Here is a 21,551-nt window from a genome sequence, read left to right on the forward strand (position 1 = left end):
GTTCCTCAGGGGAATCTACCCAAATCTTCAGATAAATAACGTAGGGATTAATGTATGAGTAGATGCTTTAAGTCGAGAGGTTTGCTTAGGAGAAAGATTATTTTTTTATGTTATGGAATTTAAAGTTATCTAGTTGGAAGATAAATCCATAATGGTGGTTGTGGTGGTTGTTACGATGGTGGTGGTGATGGTAGTGTTACTGTTGTTTGTAAGTGTGGAATGAAAGGGGGAATGAGAGATTAGAGGAAGATGGAAAGGGTGTTAGAATGTGAGGATATGGAAAGGGAGGAGAGATGGTCTGCTTCTTATTACACTTCCGTATATGGATGGTCCCAGACCCCAACAGCAGTATGGAGGAAAGCTGACCACCAGCTGACCAGGCAGCAGCAGCAGTAGTATTCAACACCAGCAGGTAACCGCGGAGACGCAGCATTCAACTCTCTCTCTCTCTCTCTCCCTTCTAGCTTACCATCTCCGGCCTCTCTCCCTCTTCGTAACCCTCTCAGCTCCTTCCCTCTATCTCCCTCTTTCTATCTTCTCATAACTCTCCCACCTCCCTCCTTCTATCCTCTACCTCTTTCTATCCTCTCCCACCCTCTATCCTCTCCCTCCTACTATCCTCTCCCACCCTCTATCCTCTCCCTCCTTTAACTCTCCCACGTCCCTCCTCCTGTCCTCTCCCTCCTATCCTCTCACTCCTTGTAACTCTCCCAGCTCCCTCGTTCTCTCTCTCCCTCCTATTCTCTCCCTCCTCCTATCCCTCCCACATTCAGTCCCACCCCGGACAAGCTCTGCTCCACAGCACCACGTAGCCTTTATATCAAATTACACAGCAGAAACAGACCAAAAAAAGCAGACACGGAATTTCTGCAACATATCCTAAGCTTTGCGCTTCACCTGCTCTGCGCTGCGATGGCTGGGTTGGTTAATGGGGGGTTTAAAGCCTATCTACTACACAAAAATCATTAAAGCTGCATGTTACACGTTGACCACCAGTCAAAAATTCTTTTAATACATAGAACAGAGATAAATACAAATTCTCAGCGTATATACTCTAAGAAATATACACCGCCCGGTGTATATTAGCTGAGACATATACTTCTAGGTGTATATTCACCTGGCTTTGACAAGGTGCGGCTCTGAGCATGCTATACACCACTGCTGATAAATACACGTATACCACGAGATATATACACCGGAATGTGTATTTTTCTCTATATATTTACTTTAATATTCATATTAATTTACTTTAATACTCATTTTAGGGATTTAAAAAGTATTTTTGTTTGGCGGTGACCTTCGTGCAGCCGACAGGCTTGAAACCCTATTAACTAAACGTGTGATTAGTGTTTGAAACTGTACTGCCGAATCACACTTTGCAAGAGAAAACTTTCGGTCCTGGGACTGAAACATCGTCCAACTTTTCCTTCTAACTTGTGGGTTTTTTTGCTGTTCGATGCTGGTGAAGAGCTCTTGATCCGAGAAGTCAGAGGTAGCCCTCCCCATCCTCGGATCAAACCTCATTACCTCCGCTTTCCCAGGTATCGTGTGACCCCTACGCTTTAAACGCTTCCCCACGATAATAATAATTATTATTATTATTGCCAATGTGCTACATATAATCAGTAAAGGTAAAGTCGCGGAAAAAAGTTCCTATACACTCCTGGGCAGAAGTGATATCTGGCAACTCAGACGTAGCTTGTAACGACGATGGTGATTGGTCGACAGAATTAATTGCCGGTACTTTCTGTGCATCTATATAAAAGTTTTATGAATGCAGATATGAATTAATTACCGTTCGGATATTAGATCCAATATTATAAAAACATGAAAAAATATTTGAAATTACGGTCTCCGAGTTTCTCTATATTTCTTTTACTCTGAGGAGATTTTTCTCTTATATTTCATGTCGTTCTCAAATTTTCCAGCTTCAGGTGGTAGTTTTAGCAGCAGCAACAACAGCAGCACCAGTAGACGCTGGGACTGCAGCAAAAGCAGCAGCAGTAACAGAATCAACAGTAACACCACCAGTAGAAGCTGGGTCAGCAGTAACAGCAGCGGCAGCGCCAGTAAACGCTGAGACAGCAGCAGCAGTAGCAAGCAGGACAAGCATGCTACGTGGAGGTCACTGGTGGCGGGGGTCATCACGGACGCAGATATGAATCTTTATAGTGATATGCTACTTATGACTTGGCTTCTTTGGTATTTTATCTCTCTCTCTCTCTCTCTCTCTCTCTCTCTCTCTCTCTCTCTCTCTCTCTCTCTCTCTCTCTCTCTCTCTCTCTCTCTCTCTCTCTCTCTCTCCCTCTCACACACACACACAGTCGGTGTCTGCCTCTATGATGCTACATCATCAGGATAGCGACCCATCCTCCTATAATTCTTCAATCGATCAACTGAGAGGGCTATAATTTTTTTTATTTTTTTTTTCATTGACGAAGTTTTATGAAAGCTCGCTCTTCCTCCTCCTCCTCCTCCTCCCCCCACAAAAAACTCTCCCCTCCCCACAAAGGAACAACGTCCCCCTCCCCACAAAGTAACAACGTCCCCCTCCCCACAAAGTAACAACGTCCCCCTCCCCACAAAGTAACAACGTCCCCCTCCCCACAAAGTAACAACGTCCCCCTCCCCACAAAGTAACAACGTCCCCCTCCCCACAAAGGAACAACGTCCCCCTCCCCACAAAGGAGCAACGTCCCCCTCCCCACAAAGGAACAACGTTCCTCTCCCCACAAAGTAACAACGTCCACCTCCCCACAAAGTAACAACGTCCACCTCCCCACAAAGGAACAACGTTCCTCTCCCCACAAAGTAACAACGTCTCCCTCCCCACAAAGGAACAACGTTCCTCTCCCCACAAAGGAACAACGTCCCCCTCCCCACAAAGTAACAACGTCCACCTCCCCACAAAGTAACAACGTCCACCTCCCCACAAAGGAACAACGTTCCTCTCCCCACAAAGTAACAACGTCTCCCTCCCCACAAAGTAACAACGTCCCCCTCCCCACAAAGGAACAACGTCCCCCTCCCCACTTAGGTTACACTCTGGTATATAAGACGTATAGAGACAGTGACCAACTTTAACAGTACACACAATGGCCAATATCCCTGGTTGTCTGCAAGAGGGACCTGGACAGGCACCTTAAGTCAGTTTCTGACCAGCCGGGCTGTGGTTCGTACTTAGGTTTGCGTGAGGCCAGTGGTAACAGACTGGTTGATCAGGCTCTGATCCACCACGAGGCCTGGTCATGGACCGAGCCGGGGGCGTTGACCCCCGGAACACGTCCCATGGATGCTTGACAACTTCCTACTTCTGTGTGAGGGGTAGCTGAATCAAGGATGTTTACCTGGAGTTTACCTGGAGAGAGTTTCGGGGATCAACGCCCCCGCGGCCCGGTCTGAGACCAAGCCTCATGGTGGATCAGGGTCTGATCAACCAGGCTGTTACTGCTTCTCTCCCCACCCTTCACTGAGTAGCTGAGTCAAGGATGGTGTAGCAGAAGGTTCTCTCCCCACCCTTCACTGGGTAGCTGAGTCAAGGATGGTGTAGCAGAAGGTTCTCTCCCCACCCTTCACTGGGTAGCTGAGTCAAGGATGGTGTAGCAGAAGGTTCTCTCCCCACCCTTCACTGGGTAGCTGAGTCAAGGATGGTGTAGCAGAAGGTTCTCTCCCCACCCTTCACTGGGTAGCTGAGTCAAGGATGGTGTAGCAGAAGGTTCTCTCCCCACCCTTCACTGGGTATCTGAGTCAAGGATGGTGTAGCAGAAGGTTCTCTCCCCACCCTTCACTGGGTAGCTGAGTCCAGGATGGTGTAGCAGAAGGTTCTCTCCCCACCCTTCACTGGGTAGCTGAGTCAAGGATGGTGTAGCAGAAGGTTCTCTCCCCACCCTTCACTGGGTAGCTGAGTCAAGGATGGTGTAGCAGAAGGTTCTCTCCCCACCCTTCACTGGGTAGCTGAGTCCAGGATGGTGTAGCAGAAGGTTCTATCCCCACTCTTCACTGGGTAGCTGAGTCAAGGATGGTGTAGCAGAAGGTTCTCTCCCCACCCTTCACTGGGTAGATGAGTCCAGGATGGTGTAGCAGAAGGTTATCTCCCCACCCTTCACTGGGTAGCTGAGTCAAGGATGGTGTAGCAGAAGGTTCTCTCCCCACCCTTCACTGGGTAGCTGAGTCAAGGATGGTGTAGCAGGTTCTCTCCCCACCCTTCACTGGGTAGCTGAGTCCAGGATGGTGTAGCAGAAGGTTCTCTCCCCACCCTTCACTGGGTAGCTGAGTCAAGGATGGTGTAGCAGAAGGTTCTCTCCCCACCCTTCACTGGGTAGCTGAGTCCAGGATGGTGTAGTAGAAGTATGGATATAGATACAAGTAGAAGTATAGATATAGATACAAGTAGAAGTATAGATATAGATACAAGTAGAAGTATGGATATAGATACAAGTAGAAGTATAGATATAGATACAAGTAGAAGTATGGATATAGATACAAGTAGAAGTATAGATATAGATACAAGTAGAAGTATGGATATAGATACAGGTGAGGAGAGTTACATAAGCAGTTCAGAGAATAGGCAGATTGGGGATGAAACTAGCGGTAAGACAGTGCTACCACCACCACCACCACCGCTACTACCTACAACACTACTGAGGCTACAACGAGTTGGACTTGACTGGCTTGGGCTAGCAGGTGACTTGGACCTGTCTATCATTGTGTCTTTTTTGTTCTTTACGTGCCAGTAGGCCTGTTGTAGTGCTCCTTCCTTTTCTATGTTCTTACAAACCAGGTAACATTTACACAAGCAACGTTGTAGTAACCACGTTGATACGTGATCCAGTGTAGAACTACACCCCCCCCCCTTTCCCGGCCGGATCAGCCGGGCTGTGGCTCGTACATTCGACTGCGTGCGGCTAGCAGTAACAGCCTGGTTGATCAGGCCCTGATCCACCGGGAGGCCTGGTCATGGACCGGGCCGCGGGGGCGTTGATTCCCGGAATAACCTCCAGGTACCCTCCCCTTTTGTAAGATCCTCTTCTCCCCTTTTTTTTAAGATCTTCCCCCTCTTCCCTCTTTTAAGATTCTCCCCTTCCCTTTTTTAAGGCCCCCCTCCCCTGTTGTAAGATCCTCCCCTCCCCTTTTTTTTTAAGATCTTCCCCCTCTCCCCTCTTTTAAGATCCTCCCCTCTCCCCTCTTTTAAGCTCCCCCCTCCCCTGTTTTAAGCTGCTCCCCCTCGTGTTCTCCCCACATGGTCCAGATTCCCCACGAGTGGGGCAGCGGCGGACTATTTAAAATTCGTGTCGGGGCGGCGGAGGTGGAGCCGGGGGACCTGTCGACCCTGGTGCGGGCGAGAGGGGCGCAAGTCACCTCCACCAGACAACACACAATGCTGCACAAGGCACACATGTCTGGAAGGTCGGAGGGTCGAGCCTTCAGCCTTACACACACACACACACACACACAAAGTTTATTTAGGCACAAGTACACATAAGCACAATAATCATACATAATGTAAATTACTCAGAAAAACCCAAAAAAAGGCCAGTCAAAAACGACTTATCTCCACTGGGTTCCTTCCCATCTTTACTTCTTGCTTCCTTCTCCTTCTTCGTCTCCCAATTTCCACCAACATCTTCGACCCCCTACCCCCCGGAAATGCATTTCGAAAACAGACGAATGGAAACTGCAAAAAATAAAATCCACTGAGAGAATTTTTCAAGTCTCCGCTCAGGGGGTAAGACATGGGTGTGTGTTAGGCCCTTGTTGCCCTGGGAGGCTCAATTAATGGCCCGCTGAGAGAGGGTCAGTCGGGAAGACGATCATCCACTGGTGTTATGGCCCGTGTGACAGGGTGAGAGAGGGGCGGAAGTGGCGTGCAGCAGCCCTGGGTGGTGTGTGCCTCTGCTGCCACAGACTTGCATGCTAAATGAAGCTAAATGATGGACAAAAAATGTTGCTCCTCATCGCTGAATGTATCCCACTCCACTGCCTCTCCTTCCTCCCCACTCCACACCACTCCCACTCCACTGCCTCTCCTTCCTCCCCACTCCACTGCCTCTCCTTCCTCCCCACTCCACACCACTCCCACTCCACTGCCTCTCCTTCCTCCCCACTCCACTGCCTCTCCTTCCTCCCCACTCCACACCACTCCCACTCCACTGCCTCTCCTTCCTCCCCACTCCACTGCCTCTCCTTCCTCCCCACTCCACACCACTCCCACTCCACTGCCTCTCCTTCCTCCCCACTCCACTGCCTCTCCTTCCTCCCCACTCCACTGCCTCTCCTTCCTCCCCACTCCACACCACTCCCACTCCACTGCCTCTCCTTCCTCCCCACTCCACACCACTCCCACTCCACTGCCTCTCCTTCCTCCCCACTCCACTGCCTCTCCTTCCTCCCCACTCCACACCACTCCCACTCCACTGCCTCTCCTTCCTCCCCACTCCACTGCCTCTCCTTCCTCCCCACTCCACACCACTCCCACTCCACTGCCTCTCCTTCCTCCCCACTCCACTGCCTCTCCTTCCTCCCCACTCCACACCACTCCCACTCCACTGCCTCTCCTTCCTCCCCACTCCACACCACTCCCACTCCACTGCCTCTCCTTCCTCCCCACTCCACTGCCTCTCCTTCCTCCCCACTCCACACCACTCCCACTCCACTGCCTCTCCTTCCTCCCCACTCCACACCACTCCCACTCCACTGCCTCTCCCTCCTCCACACTCCACTGCCTCTCCTTCCTCCCCACTCCACACCACTCCCACTCCACTGCCTCTCCTTCCTCCCCACTCCACACCACTCCCACTCCACTGCCTCTCCTTCCTCCCCACTCCACACCACTCCCACTCCACTGCCTCTCCCTCCTCCACACTCCACTGCCTCTCCTTCCTCCCCACTCCACACCACTCCCACTCCACTGCCTCTCCTTCCTCCCCACTCCGCTGCCTCTCCTTCCTCCCCACTCCGCTGCCTCTCCTTCCTCCCCACTCCACTGCCTCTCCTTCCTCCCCACTCCACACCACTCCCACTCCACTGCCTCTCCTTCCTCCCCACTCCACACCACTCCCACTCCACTGCCTCTCCTTCCTCCCCACTCCACACCACTCCCACTCCACTGCCGCTCCCTCCTCCGCACTCCACTGCCTCTCCTTCCTCCCCACTCCACACTACTCCCACTCCACTGCCTCTCCCTCCGCACTCCACTGCCTCTCCTTCCTCCCCACTCCACACCACTCCCACTCCACTGCCTCTCCCTCCTCCGCACTCCACTGCCTCTCCTTCCTCCCCACTCCACACCACTCCCACTCCACTGCCTCTCCCTCCTCCCCACTCCACTGCCTCTCCCTCCTCCGCACTCCACTGCCTCTCCTTCCTCCCCACTCCACACCACTCCCACTACACTGCCTCTCCCTCCTCCGCACTCCACTGCCTCTCCCTCCCCACTCCACACCACTCCCACTCCCTCCTCCGCACTCCACTGCCTCTCCCTCCTCCACACTCCACTGCCTCTCCTTCCTCCCCACTCCACACCACTCCCACTCCACTGCCTCTCCCTCCTCCGCACTCCACTGCCTCTCCCTCCTCCGCACTCCACTGCCTCTCCTTCCTCCCCACTCCACACCACTCCCACTCCACTGCCTCTCCCTCCTCCGCACTCCACTGCCTCTCCTTCCTCCCCACTCCACTGCCTCTCCTTCCTCCCCACTCCACACCACTCCCACTCCACTGCCTCTCCCTCCTCCGCACTCCACTGCCTCTCCTTCCTCCCCACTCCACACCACTCCCACTCCACTGCCTCTCCCTCCTCCGCACTCCACTGCCTCTCCTGCCTCCCCACTCCACACCACTCCCACTCCACTGCCTCTCCTCCGCACTCCACTGCCTCTCCTTCCTTCCCACTCCACACCACTCCCACTCCACTGCCTCTCCCTCCTCCCCACTCCACTGCCTCTCCTTCCTCCCCACTCCACACCACTCCCACTCCACTGCCTCTCCCTCCTCCCCACTCCACTGCCTTTCCTTCCTCTCCACTCCACTGCCTCTCCCTCCTCCCCACTCCACTGCCTCTCCCTCCTCCCCAGTCCACTGCCTCTCCCTCCTCCGCACTCCACTGCCTCTCCCTCCTCCGCACTCCACTGCCTCTCCCTCCTCCGCACTCCACTGCCTCTCCCTCCTCCGCACTCCACTGCCTCTCCCTCCTCCCCACTCCACTGCCTCTCCCTCCTCCCCACTCCACTGCCTCTCCCTCCTCCCCACTCCACTACCTCTCCCTCCTCCCCACTTCACTGCCTCTCCCTCCTCCCCACTCCACTGCCTCTCCCTCCTCCCCACTCCACTACCTCTCCCTCCTCCCCACTTCACTGCCTCTCCCTCCTCCCCACTCCACTGCCTCTCCCTCCTCCCCACTCCACTACCTGCCACAGATATAACAGAGCGGAGATATTAAATTACTAACCCAGTAATGGTAAGAATTCACCAGTTCGCTACAAGGTAAGGAACCCCTCAAGACTAGCTAGCCTCCTAGACTATCCCTTCCACTAGCCTAGCATCAATTTAAGATCAAATTGCGACTAGTACTAGGGAGAGGATAGTTGTACATAGCATCACAACATGGATTCTGTCATAAAAGATTGTCTGACTAGCTGATTCGAATATTTCAGTATTTTATATATATATATATATATATATATATATATATATATATATATATATTATATATATATATATATATATATATATATAATATATATATATATATATATATGCAAAACAACCACTCTGAAAGAATAGAGAAATTCCAAGCGCTTTCGTGACTACTCACATTATCAATGGATATTTCCTTGAGTAGTCACGAAAGCGCTTGGAATTTCTCTATTCTTTCAGAGTGGTTGTTTTGCGTATATATATATATATATATATATATATATATATATATATATATATATATATATATATATATATATATATATATATATATATATATATCATTTATCAAACTGCAGCAGGCTAGGACTCGATCACACGAACCTTGTACCGCCTCCAGAGACAGAACAATGTACGTATCACCTTACCTCTGCACCACCGATCCTACAAGAATCACGCATGCAGCTGAGCTACATGTTTTTCTCGTGATCCGAGGACACTCGTGGCAGTGGTATCTCAAGGATTAATTTCAGCCTCCTCCTGTTTGAATACCCGCCTCAACAAGCAGTCTATATAGTAATGAAATCACGAAACAAGTGATTTTAAATCTCTGGAGACGGTACAAGGTTCGTAGGGTCGAATCCTGGCCTGCCGCTGTTTGGTAAATGATATATGGGATATTGGCAGTTTGGAGGGATATGTTGTGTATCTTTATACGTATATGCTTCTAAACTGTTGTATTCTGAGCACCTCTGCAAAAACAGTGATAATGTGTGAGTGTGGTGAAAGTGTTGAATGATGATGAAAGTATTTTCTTTTTGGGGATTTTCTTTCTTTTTTGGGTCACCCTGCCTCGGTGGGAGACGGCCGACTTGTTGAATATATATATATATATATATATATATATATATATATATATATATATATATATATATATATATATATATACATATATATTCTTCTTTACTTTCAACACACCGGCCGTATCCCACCGAGGCAGGGTGGCCCTAAAGGAAAAACGAAAGTTTCTCCTTTTACATTTAGTAATACATACAGGAGAAGGGGTTACTAGCCCCTTGCTCCCAGCATTTTAGTCGCCTCTTACAACACGCATAGCTTACGGAGGAAGAATTCTGTTCCACTTCCCCATGGAGGTAAGAAGAAATAAACAAGAACTAGAAAGAAAATAGAAGAAAACCCAGAGGGGTGTGTGTATATATATATGCTTGTACATGTATGTGTAGTGTGACCTAAGTGTAAGTAGAAGTAGCAAGACATACCTGAAATCTTGCATGTGTATGAGACAGAAAAAAAAAAGACACCAGCAATCCTACCATCATGTAAAACAATTACAGGCTTCCGTTTTACACTCATTTGGCAGGACGGTAGTACCTCCCTGGGCGGTTGCTGTCTACCAACCTAATACATATATATATATATATATATATATATATATATATATATATATATATATATATATATATATATATATATATATATTGGTTATAATTATAACCTTAATTTTTAAAAAGGAGGGGTAAGCTAGTGGAAAGCCTCGGTCAGATGATTGAAAGCTCCAACTGCGGGTCATCATATGACTAAGACCCCGAGTCAGGAAACACTTGTCCTGTGTCCTGACAAGCCACAAGTGACCTCTTGAGTTCTAGTACTGAAGAAGTCACTTGTGTCGAAAGGTTTCCTCAATAAATGTCCTGATCTGTGTATGTCTTTATCTGGATAGTGTCAGTCGCAACATGGCTTTCCAGTCATAAAGGCACATGGCATAGAAGACAAATTTCATGGCTGGATAAGTGACTGGCTTACAGACAGAAAACAGAGAGAGGTACTCAGCGGAGCAGTGTTTGATGTGGCTAGACGTAATGTCAGTAGTGTTGCTGTGTACTTGTGTAATATACTTGTATAATATACTTAGATAATCCCAGCTACGTCACAGCTAGCCCGGAAGCCTATCTATAACGTAGCTGGGATTATCTAATTATACTACACAAGTACACAATAACACTACTGACAACACGACAGTAAAGTGTGGAGTTCTCCAGGAATCGGTTCTTGGTCCAAGCTTTTCTCAATGTACATAAATGATATCAAGGTAGGGCTAACAAAAAATTCTGATGACAAAATTGAGAAAAGTGCAGCAGCCAAAGAAGATCTGGACGTGGAAGATGAGCTTCAACAAGTGTAAAGTAATATATTTTGATTATAACAATCGTAAAACTGAATACAAAAGGAGAGGGGGAAAAAAATGACCTTGGAGCAATCGTAAGCAGCGACTTCAAAAGTACAAACAATGCCTATCTAAGACCAGAAAAAGCTAACCTACTGCTAGGTCTCATTGCTAGAAACATTGAGTACAAAACATGACACGCCATACTGATTCTCTAAAACGCACCTGTTAGACCACATCTTAAACATGTCAACATATCAACCAGCTTTGGTCTCCAAATTACATTAAAGTCGAAGATATGCTGGAAAGGATACAAAGACCACCGAAGCTCGTACTATCACTCACACACAAGCTTCATAAAAAAAAATACTCAAAGCACTCAACATTTTCTCTCTCAGGAAACGAAGACTAAGAGATCTCATTCAAACCTTGAAGATAATGGATGGCTTTGGCACATTCCCACACGAGGAATAATTTGAAGTGCTAAATGAATCCATGACGTGAAACACTGGAATGCAACTGCGAGGCGGAAGATGCAACAATATGCAAAGGCGTTTGTGTAAACAGAACTACAGAAGAATGGAACAGCACACCAACCAGAGCTGTCAGTACGAAAATAAGTCAGTGGAGACCCAGCTGAACAAACACTAATGCAGGTACTAGGATGCAGGGACAATGTGAATAGACTGGGACAATGTGAAGTACACAGATTACTGGTGATCGTTCATCAGTTGTATCATAAGGATCAGTTGACTACTAGGCGGCCCATTTAATTAACAGTAGAAATAGTGGTAGAAGATGGCTGTGCTCTCTCTCTCTCTCTCTCTCTCTCTCTCTCTCTCTCTCTCTCTCTCTTTCTCTCTCTCTCTCTCTGTCTCTCTCTCTCTCTCTCTCTCTCTCTCTCTCTCTCTCTCTCTCTCTCTCTCTCTCTCTCTCTCTCTGTCTCTGTCTCTCTCTCTCTCTCTCTCTCTCTCTCTCTCTCTCTCTCTCTCTCTCTCTCTCTCTCTCTCTCTCTCTCTCTCTCTCTCTCTCTCTGTCTCTGTCTCTGTCTCTCTCTCTCTCTCTCTCTGTCTCTCTCTCTCTCTCTCTCTCTCTCTCTCTCTCTCTCTCTCTCTCTCTCTCTCTCTCTCTCTTCATGAATCAGTTTCACGGTGAAGCGCTAAACCTGTTGGAGGTCATGGGAAATGAAAAATAATGAGGTTCGATTCGAGGAAGAGGAGGATATCTCCAGTTCCTTGGATCAAAACAACACCCTTGGAAGTATGCTGTGTAAATAAGAATTTAGTATACCTAAGTAGAAGCAAGTAGAAGCAAGTAGAAGCAAGTAGATGGGTTGATGGCAGGTCTGTCATCTACGTCTACGTATAAGACTTGTATTTATCTACCCGTATGAGTGACATATTGCTATCACAAGGAAAGAATCCAAACAAACTTGGCTGGAACAATTCAGAACTAACCCACAACACCGTGGGTGGAACAGTTCACAAGTAACCCACAATACCATGGATGGCAAAATTCAGGAAAGACCAGGAAGAGAGAGAGACAGACAGAGAGAGAGACAGAGACAGAGAGAGAGTACCAAGCCTCTGGACTGGAATGACCTTCATTGAGGGGCTTTGTGGTACTTGGCTGCCTTACCACCACTACTACGACCACTACTACTACTACCACAACTACTACTACTACCACTACTACCACCACCACCACTACCACTACTACTACCACCACTACTACTACCACCACTACTACTACCACCACCACCACCATGCACGTATCCAAGTCTCACATGTATTCATGTGTCCTCAGGATGGTTTGTTTCTCCTCTACCCTCTATGTGTCTCTTCTAACTCCTGCGTGTATGTTTTACCTTGTTGCTATGTGTAAAATATATATATATATATATATATATATATATATATATATATATATATATATATATATATATATATATATATAGGAGCAAGGAGGAATAACATCTTGTAGGAGTGAGGAAGAGCCAGTTGTGAGTGTGGGGAAGTTCTGAGGCAGTAGGTAAAATGAAAGGGGTAAGGCAGCCGGGATTGATGGGATAAAGATAGAAATGTTAAAAGCAGGTGGGGATATATTTTTGGAGTGTTTGGTGCAATTATTTAATAAATGTATGGAAGAGGGTAAGGTACCAAGGGATTGGCAGAGAGCATGCATAGTTCCTTTGTATAAAGGCAAAGGGGACAAAAGAGAGTGCAAAAAATTATAGGGGATAAGTCTGTTGAGTATACCTGGTAAAGTGTATGGTAGAGTTATTATTGAAAGAATTAAAAGTAAGACGGAGAATAGGATAGCAGATGAACAAGGAGGCTTTAGGAAAGGTAGGGGGTGTGTGGACCAGGTGTTTACAGTGAAACATATAAGTGAACAGTATTTAGATAAGGCTAAAGAGGTCTTTGTGGCATTTATGGATTTGGAAAAGGCGTATGACAGGGTGGATAGGCGGCAATGTGGCAGATGTTGCAAGTGTATGGTGTAGGAGGTAGGTTACTGAAAGCAGTGAAGAGTTTTTACGAGGATAGTGAGGCTCAAGTTAGAGTACATAGGAAAGAGGGAAATTATTTCCCAGTAAAAGTAGGCCTTAGACAAGGATGTGTGATGTCACCGTGGTTGTTTAATATATTTATAGATGGGGGTTGTAAGAGAAGTAAATGCGAGGGTCTTGACAAGAGGCGTGGAGTTAAAAGATAAAGAATCACACATAAAGTGGGAGTTGTCACAGTTGTTCTTTGCTGATGACACTGTGCTCTTGGGAGATTCTGAAGAGAAGTTGCAGAGATTGGTAGATAAATTTGGTAGGGTGTGCAAAAGAAGAAAATTAAAAGTGAATACAGGAAAGAGTAAGGTTATGAGGATAACAAAAATATTAGGTGATGAAAGATTGGATATCAGATTGGAGGGAGAGAGTATGGAGGAGGTGAATGTATTCAGATATTTGGGAGTGGACGTGTCAGCGGATGGGTCTATGAAGGATGAGGTGAATCAGAATTGATGAGGGGAAAAGGGTGAGTGGTGCACTTAGGAGTCTGTGGAGACAAAGAACTTTGTCCTTGGAGGCAAAGAGGGGAATGTATGAGAGTATAGTTTTACCAACACTCTTATATGGGTGTGAAGCATGGGTGATGAATGTTGCAGCGAGGAGAAGGCTGGAGGCAGTGGAGATGTCATGTCTGAGAGCAATGTGTGGTGTGAATATAATGCAGAGAAATCGTAGTTTGGAAGTTAGGAGGAGGTGCGGGATTACCAAAACTGTTGTCCAGAGGGCTGAGGAAGGGTTGTTGAGGTGGTTCGGACATGTAGAAAGAATGGAGCGAAACAGAATGACTTCAAGAGTGTATCAGTCTGTAGTGGAAGGAAGGCGGGGTAGGGGTCGGACCTAGGAAAGGTTGGAGGGAGGGGGAAAGGAGGTTTTGTGTGCGAGGGGCTTGGACTTCCAGCAGGCGTGCGTGAGCGTGTTTGATAGGAGTGAATGGAGACAAATGGTTTTAATACTTGACGTGCTGTTAGTGTGAGCAAAGTAACATTTATGAAGGGATTCAGGGGAAACCGGCAGGCCGGACTTGAGTCCTGGAGATGGGAAGTACAGTGCCTGCACTCTGAAGGAGGGATATTAATGTTGCAGTTTAAAAACTGTAGTGTAAAGCACCCTTCTGGCAAGACAGTGATGGAGTGAATGATGGTGAAAGTTTTTCTTTTTCAGGCCACCCTGCCTTGGTGGGAATGGCATGCCTAGTAATGATAATAAAATAATATATATATATATATATATATATATATATATATATATATATATATATATATATATATATATATATATATATACATACATATATAAACATTGTATCTCTCAGTGTGTATACTCCGAAAGATGTACATACGTTTTAAAGATTAAAGTTTCCTGAATTGGTAGGGTGTAGACGATAGGATTCAAACCACCGGCATGGTGAAGACAGGATGAGATCTTGATCCCCTTCGTTGGGATCGAATCTAAATGCCTCCCATTCCCAACCAACTCTCCAAGGCGACACCCTACCAAGTTTGATTGGGATACCTACCCCTGAAGCTGTGTATGGGATTTTTCACTATTGCTTTAATTCTTCTTGCCAGACGCATCCAAAGTTGGGCTGCAATGGCATGGTGCTTCACGATACGCTGCTCTGTACCATAATTCTCCCCAACCCCCATTACCGCACTATATTCTCCTATTACCTCACCATGATCCCCCATTGCCATGGTGCTGAATCCTACCAGTTCACCTGAGAAGTATCTTCACGGGTATAAAGGAGAATTCCTTGTCCCTTCACTATGGGGAGGTGGCATGTTAGCTATACATGGGCTGAGCCTCGGCCGTAAGTGGACCAATATATTAAGTGGATTAGCTTCAAGTGGAACTTAAATCAATACAGTGGACTAACTTCAAGTGGACTTGTAACCAACATACCCTCTTCATAGTAACCTTATATAAGTGGTACTTTACTAGTGCAATAAATAATTATATGTCTATATATCACCTGCACATTTCTCTGATAAAGTGTACGTAAATGTATATGTAAGTGGTAAGTTTATTTAAGTGAATTGTTCTTCTTCGTCTCCCTAACTCCGTCCCTGTCCTCTCTCCCTTCCCTCCCTCCCCTCTCCCTCCTGTCCTCTCTTCCTTCCCTTCCTCCCTCCCTACTGTCATCCCTCACTCTCTCCCTCCCTGGACCCACCGGTCCGCTGGACCAGATAAATTCGGGTAAATGTTAGGTTAAATGACAAGCACCAGAGATAGATCGTAAATCACACCCTTCACACGCCAACACAGCCGCACGCGCCGACCCACACACGCACGCCAGGCACGCACACATGTGCATGCAAGGCACGCATATATTCGCACACATGCACGCAAGGGACGCGCGCACTATTATTATTACTATTATTATAATTATTATAAGAGAGAATCTCATCACTATCAGTGTAACCTCTTGAAGGAGCAACGGCAGCAGCAGCAACAATAACAGCAACAATAGCAATAACAACATCAGCAGCAACAGCAACTGCAGTACCACAAGCAGCAGCAACACCAGCAGCAGCACTAGCAAAACCAGCAGCAATAACACCAGCAACGCTACCAGAAGCAGCTGCAACACCAGCAACACTACCAGAAGCAGCTGCAACAACAACACCAGCAGCAACACTACCAGAAGCAGCTGCAACAACAACACCAGCAGCAACACTACCAGAAGCAGCTGCAACAACACCAGCAGCAACACTACCAGAAGCAGCTGCAACAACAGCAACACTACCAGAAGCAGCTGCAACAACAACACCAGCAGCAACACTACCAGAAGCAGCTGCAACAACAACACCAGCAGCAACACTACCAGAAGCAGCTGCAACAACACCAGCAGCAACAGCAGCAACACTACCAGAAGCAGCTGCAACAACAACACCAGCAGCAACAGCAGCAACACTACCAGAAGCAGCTGCAACAACAACACCAGCAGCAACAGCAGCAACACTACCAGAAGCAGCTGCAACAACACCAGCAGCAACAGCAGCAACACTACCAGAAACAGCTGCAACAACAGCAACACTACCAGAAGCAGCTGCAACAACACCAGCAGCAATAGCAGCAACACTACCAGAAGCAGCTGCAACAACACCAGCAGCAATAGCAGCAACACTACCAGAAGCAGCTGCAACAACACCAGCAGCAATAGCAGCAACACTACCAGAAGCAGCTGCAACAACAACACCAGCAGCAACACTACCAGAAGCAGCTGCAACAACAACACCAGCAGCAACACTGCCAGAAGCAGCTGCAACAACAACACCAGCAGCAACAGCAGCAACACTACCAGAAGCAGCTGCAACAACACCAACAGCAACAGCAGCAACACTACCAGAAATAGCTGCAACAACAGCAACACTACCAGAAGCAGCTGCAACAACACCAGCAGCAACAACAACAACACTACCAGAAGCAGCTGCAACAACACCAGCAGCAACAACAGCAACACTACCAGAAGCAGCTGCAACAACAATACCAGCAACAAGAACAGCAACACTACCAGCAGCTGTTTCAACAACAACACCACCAGCAGCACTAGGTTACCTCACCAGCAGTCAAGACCTTACTCCAGCGTGTACTCACTGCTGTCAAGCGGCCGCGGTCTCCTAACTCTAGTGCTGGAGGACGCTAGATAGGTATCGTGGGGGTAAGCGGCAGGCTGGACCTCCAAGTGGACCTGGCTATGCAATCTACTACAATATGCCTGCAGAATTATGACCCCGTCTCGGCCACTTTCTTAAATCGGTGTCTATCTTAAGCTGATCGTGTGTGTGTGTGTGTGTGTGTGTGTGTGTGTGTGTGTGTGTGTGTGTGTGTGTGTGTGTGTGTGTGTGTGTGTGTGTGTGTGTTGGGAGAGGCAAGTCTTCACGAGGAAACGAAAAAAAAAATAACGAGAATGAATGGCAGTCTGTATATTTCGACCTCCAGCTGAGGTCCTCTTCAGCAGATACGAATGAATGAGTCCAGGAGAGAGCCCTGTTGTTTACAGATGGCTCCCTCATGCTGGAATATACATAAGAACATAAGAAAGGAGGAACACTGCAGGAGGCCTGCTGGCCCATACTAGGTAGGTCCTTTACAATTCATCCCACTAACAAAACGCTATAAGTATTATAACAAACTGAGGAACATTGCATTAATCATTCTGTTTCTAGTTATTGCTTCACTTAAGTGTCGGTATTGCTTCACTTAAGTGTCGGTATTGCTTCACTTAAGTGTCGGTATTGCTTCACTTAAGTGTCGGTATTGCTTCACTTAAGTGTCGGTATTGCTTCAGTTAGGTGTCGGTATTGCTTCAGTTAAGTGTCGGTATTGTTTCAGTTAAGTGTCGTTTCAGTTGGTTTTCATTTGCAGGATGGGTGTTCCATCTTGTAAATGATGTTCATGTCATCCCAGTTGACTGTGTGATGCGAATGTTTAATGTGATGGAACAGTGCAGAAGTTACTTGACAGTACCTGACTGAGTGATGGTGTTTCCGAGATTCCAAGATCTCTGCCGGTTTCTCCTATACATACTAAGTCACATTACACAACCCTTACATAAGAGAGAGAAGCTTACGACAACGTTTCGGCCGGACTTGGACCATTTACACTTTCTAAATGGTCCAAGTTGGACCGAAACGTCGTCATAAGCTTCTCTCTCCTATGTGCGAGTTAACTGTATATTGTTAAACTCACGGTATTGTGCCTTTCTTCTCTTCACCAAGCCACAGTAATTACACAGGATTTGGTATACTCTCTATGTCTTGGCCGACACTGGTTTTTTTGTGAATCTTAGAGAAACAGTTGCTCAATGTTTGAATGGGAAAATGTGAGATTGGTAACTTTTTTTTCTCAGAAACACCTTAATGACTAACATAGAAACACTGTTGCTTTCGTTTTGATGTGTTGTGTTTTCGATTTTATAGCAGTTTACGTTGGCCTTGCTTAGCCCTGATGTATGAAGCAATGGGGTAGTCAAATTTTGAGAACTGGGTCGTGACTTTCTTTTTCCTGGTCTAGAAAGATGGAACTGCATATCCTCAAGGAAAAGCTTGGAAACTGTGCCTTATTTTTTTTCACTTGTGAGGAGCGATGACTGAAGATATCTATGTTAAAGGCGGTGTGTGTGTGTGTGTGGGTATTCTGATGTGAATTCCAGGCGTTGTTCCAGGCGCTGTTCCACGCGTTATTCCAAGCGTTGATCCAGGCGCTGTTCCAAGCACTGTTCATTATTTGAATTTGATAAATTATACTATAGTAAATACATCACCTATCTGTCGGAACCATAATATACCTGAAGGCTTGAGTTTGGGAAGTATATGAGATTCAAAATGATATGTATAAAACACTGGTGAGACTGAGCTGTCCATGCTGTACTCTCTCATTTGGAGAATTTATCATTAAACAAAGACATACATTATTGAAAACATAGTTTGGTAAGTGCTATGGTTTCTCTCCATCTTCATGAGAAATTGAGAATAATGTAGTTACTTTTAGGTTGAGAGTCAGGAACGCCAATACATCAACAGGTCCCCTATTGAAAAGCAATTCATCGTCCAAACTCAGCATCACATTATATATATATATATATATATATATATATATATATATATATATATATATATATATATATATATATAAATATATATATATATATATATATATATATATATATATATATATATATATATATATATATCTAGGTAGTAGGTTGGTAGACAGCAACCGCCCAGGGAGGTACTACCGTCCTGCTAAGTGAGTGTAATACGAAAGCCTGTAATTGTTTTACATGATGGTAGGATTGCTGATGTCCATTTTTTGTCTCATAAACATGCAAGATTTCAGGTACGTCTTGCTACTTCTACTTACACTTAGGTCACACTACACATACATGTACAAGCATATATATATATATATATACACACACCCCTCTGGGTTTTCTTCAATTTTCTTACTAGTTCTTGTTCTTGTTTATTTCCTCTTATCTCCATGGGGAAGTGGGACAGAATTCTTCCTCTGTAACCTATGCGTGTTGTAAGAGGCAACTAAAATGCCAGGAGCAAGGGGCTAGTAACCCCTTCTCCTGCATAAATTACTAAATTTAAAAAGAGAAACTTTTGTTTTTCTTTTTGGGCCACCCTGCCTTGGTGGGATACGGCCTGTTTGTTGAAATATATATATATATATATATATATATATATATATATATATATATATATATATATATATATATATATATATATATATATATATATACAGAAATATTAAAGATGGGAAACACCAACATATTATTATTATTATTATTATTATTATTATTATTATTATGTTCATTAGGGTCTTAGAGCGCCTGGGGAATGGGAGGTGATGAGGTTCGATCCGAGGAAGGGAAGGAGAGTTACAGTTCCTGGAATCAAATCATCCGCACCTTGACGGGCACCATGTTGCAACATACAAATAATCACGGAGAAGTATTCACAAAAGATGTAATCACAGCTAAGTAATGAGGAAAATATAATCACAAAAAAGTAATCATAATGTTAATTACAAACAGGTATTCACACAGAGATAATCGCAGAAAGATAATCACAAGTACGAAGTACAAAGAAATCACACGCAAAAAAAGGAAATCACAAAGAAGTAATTACAAAGAAATCACAAAAAAGGTAATCAGAAAGGTAATCACAACAAGGTAAGTCTCTAGCACCTTAAAAACCTAGCATTGTGTTGTATACAAGTTAGCATTGTTAAACCTCCGTTCGCTTTCCTTTTAATTATAAAAAGGAACTGTGGTCGTAGATTGTAACCCCGGCCAAAACAAAGACACTCTGGATTACCTATTGGAAGTAATTATGTGAGCCTCCAGGAGGGCTAGTTTACTAGGCTGTTTGTGTAAGCAATTAGTGAGGGTTGTTCTGCAGACGAGGCTAGTTAAGTAGCATGTTGTTAATGAACTAGAATGTGTGTGTGTGTGTGTGTGTGTGTGTGTGTGTGTGTGTGTGTGTGTGTGTGTGTGTGTGTGTGTGTGTGTGTGTGTGTGTGTGTGTGTGTATGTGTGCGTGTGTGTATGTATGTGTGTGTGTTTGTGTGTGTGTGTGTGTGTGTACTCACCTGTTTGTGGTTGCAGGGGTCGATTAACAGCTCCTGGCCCCCCTTCGCTGATCGCTACTGGGTCCATTCTCTCTGTTCCAAGAGCTTTTATCATACCTGCTCAAGCTATGTATAGATCCTTCCTCCACTACATCACTCTAAAGATTGTGTATGTGTGTGTGTGTGTGTAGTAGTAGTAGTAGTAGTAGTAGTAGTAGTAGTAGTAGTAGTAGTAGTAGTAGTAGTAGTAGTAGTAGTAGTAGTGATGGTGGTGGTAGTGATAGTAGTGATAGTAGTAGTAGTAGTAGTAGTAGTAGTAGTGGTGGTGGTGGTGGTAATAATAGCAGTAACTAGTTGTCAAAGACACTTGTGGGTAGACAGCCTTTTTTGGGTGTACTCACCTATATGTAGTTGCAGGGGTCGATTCACAGCTCCTGGTCCCGTGTATGTGTGTGTGTGGAGCTTAATCTCGTGGAAACCGGTCTTTTCAAAAAAAAATGCATCAAACCATTTTCTCTCTTCTATGCATCAAGCCATTTTTCTCTTTTGTTTATCAAAACAATTTCCCTCTTTTATGCATCAATTTTTCTAAATTCCCAAACTTTTTTTAACTAAGCACGCACAATTTCTATTCTGAAACTCTACCGACCATCTGCAGAAGCATTTCCCACTCTCCCCTCCACACTGCTTCTTTCCCAGTTTAAATTTACGACTCTCTCTTTTTTCCCTCTCTCTCTCATTTCCGGCACCAAGAAATCCTCGTGTAAGTTTTCACATTCTTTTTGCAAACTCATATCGTTATCACATGTCCGGTCTCTTTACCTTTTCCAAAGAGGGCATCTTATATACACAACACACAACACGCACTTAGGACAGAGGAGGAACTTACATCGACGTTTCGGTCAGATTTGGATCATTTATAAAGTCACACTAACAGAACAGAGTGGCTAGAAAAAGACAAAAAAAAAAAAAACGTAAATACTAGGATATTTCACAGGAAACGTTTCGGTCTTGAGACTTTGGTCCTTCCAAATATGCAGTGGAGTGACCGAGAACAAATACATAAGGGACTCTGGGCCTATG

At 45.6% G+C, this 21,551-nt stretch overlaps 1 protein-coding gene across 1 annotated transcript in view; it reads right to left on the reverse strand.

The window, feature by feature from the left end:
- LOC128702393 (uncharacterized) overlaps positions 1 to 21,019 on the reverse strand; it is a 130,266-nt gene extending 109,247 nt beyond the window's left edge. The window contains exon 1 of the mRNA XM_053796636.2: positions 20,870 to 21,019. The gene's annotated coding sequence lies outside the window, so the exon portion shown is untranslated. The remainder of the gene's footprint in view (positions 1 to 20,869) is intronic.
- Between the last annotated feature and the right edge of the window lie 532 nt (positions 21,020 to 21,551).

This window comes from Cherax quadricarinatus, chromosome 80 (assembly GCF_038502225.1).
Source record: "Cherax quadricarinatus isolate ZL_2023a chromosome 80, ASM3850222v1, whole genome shotgun sequence".
Taxonomy (NCBI): Eukaryota; Metazoa; Arthropoda; class Malacostraca; order Decapoda; family Parastacidae; genus Cherax; species Cherax quadricarinatus.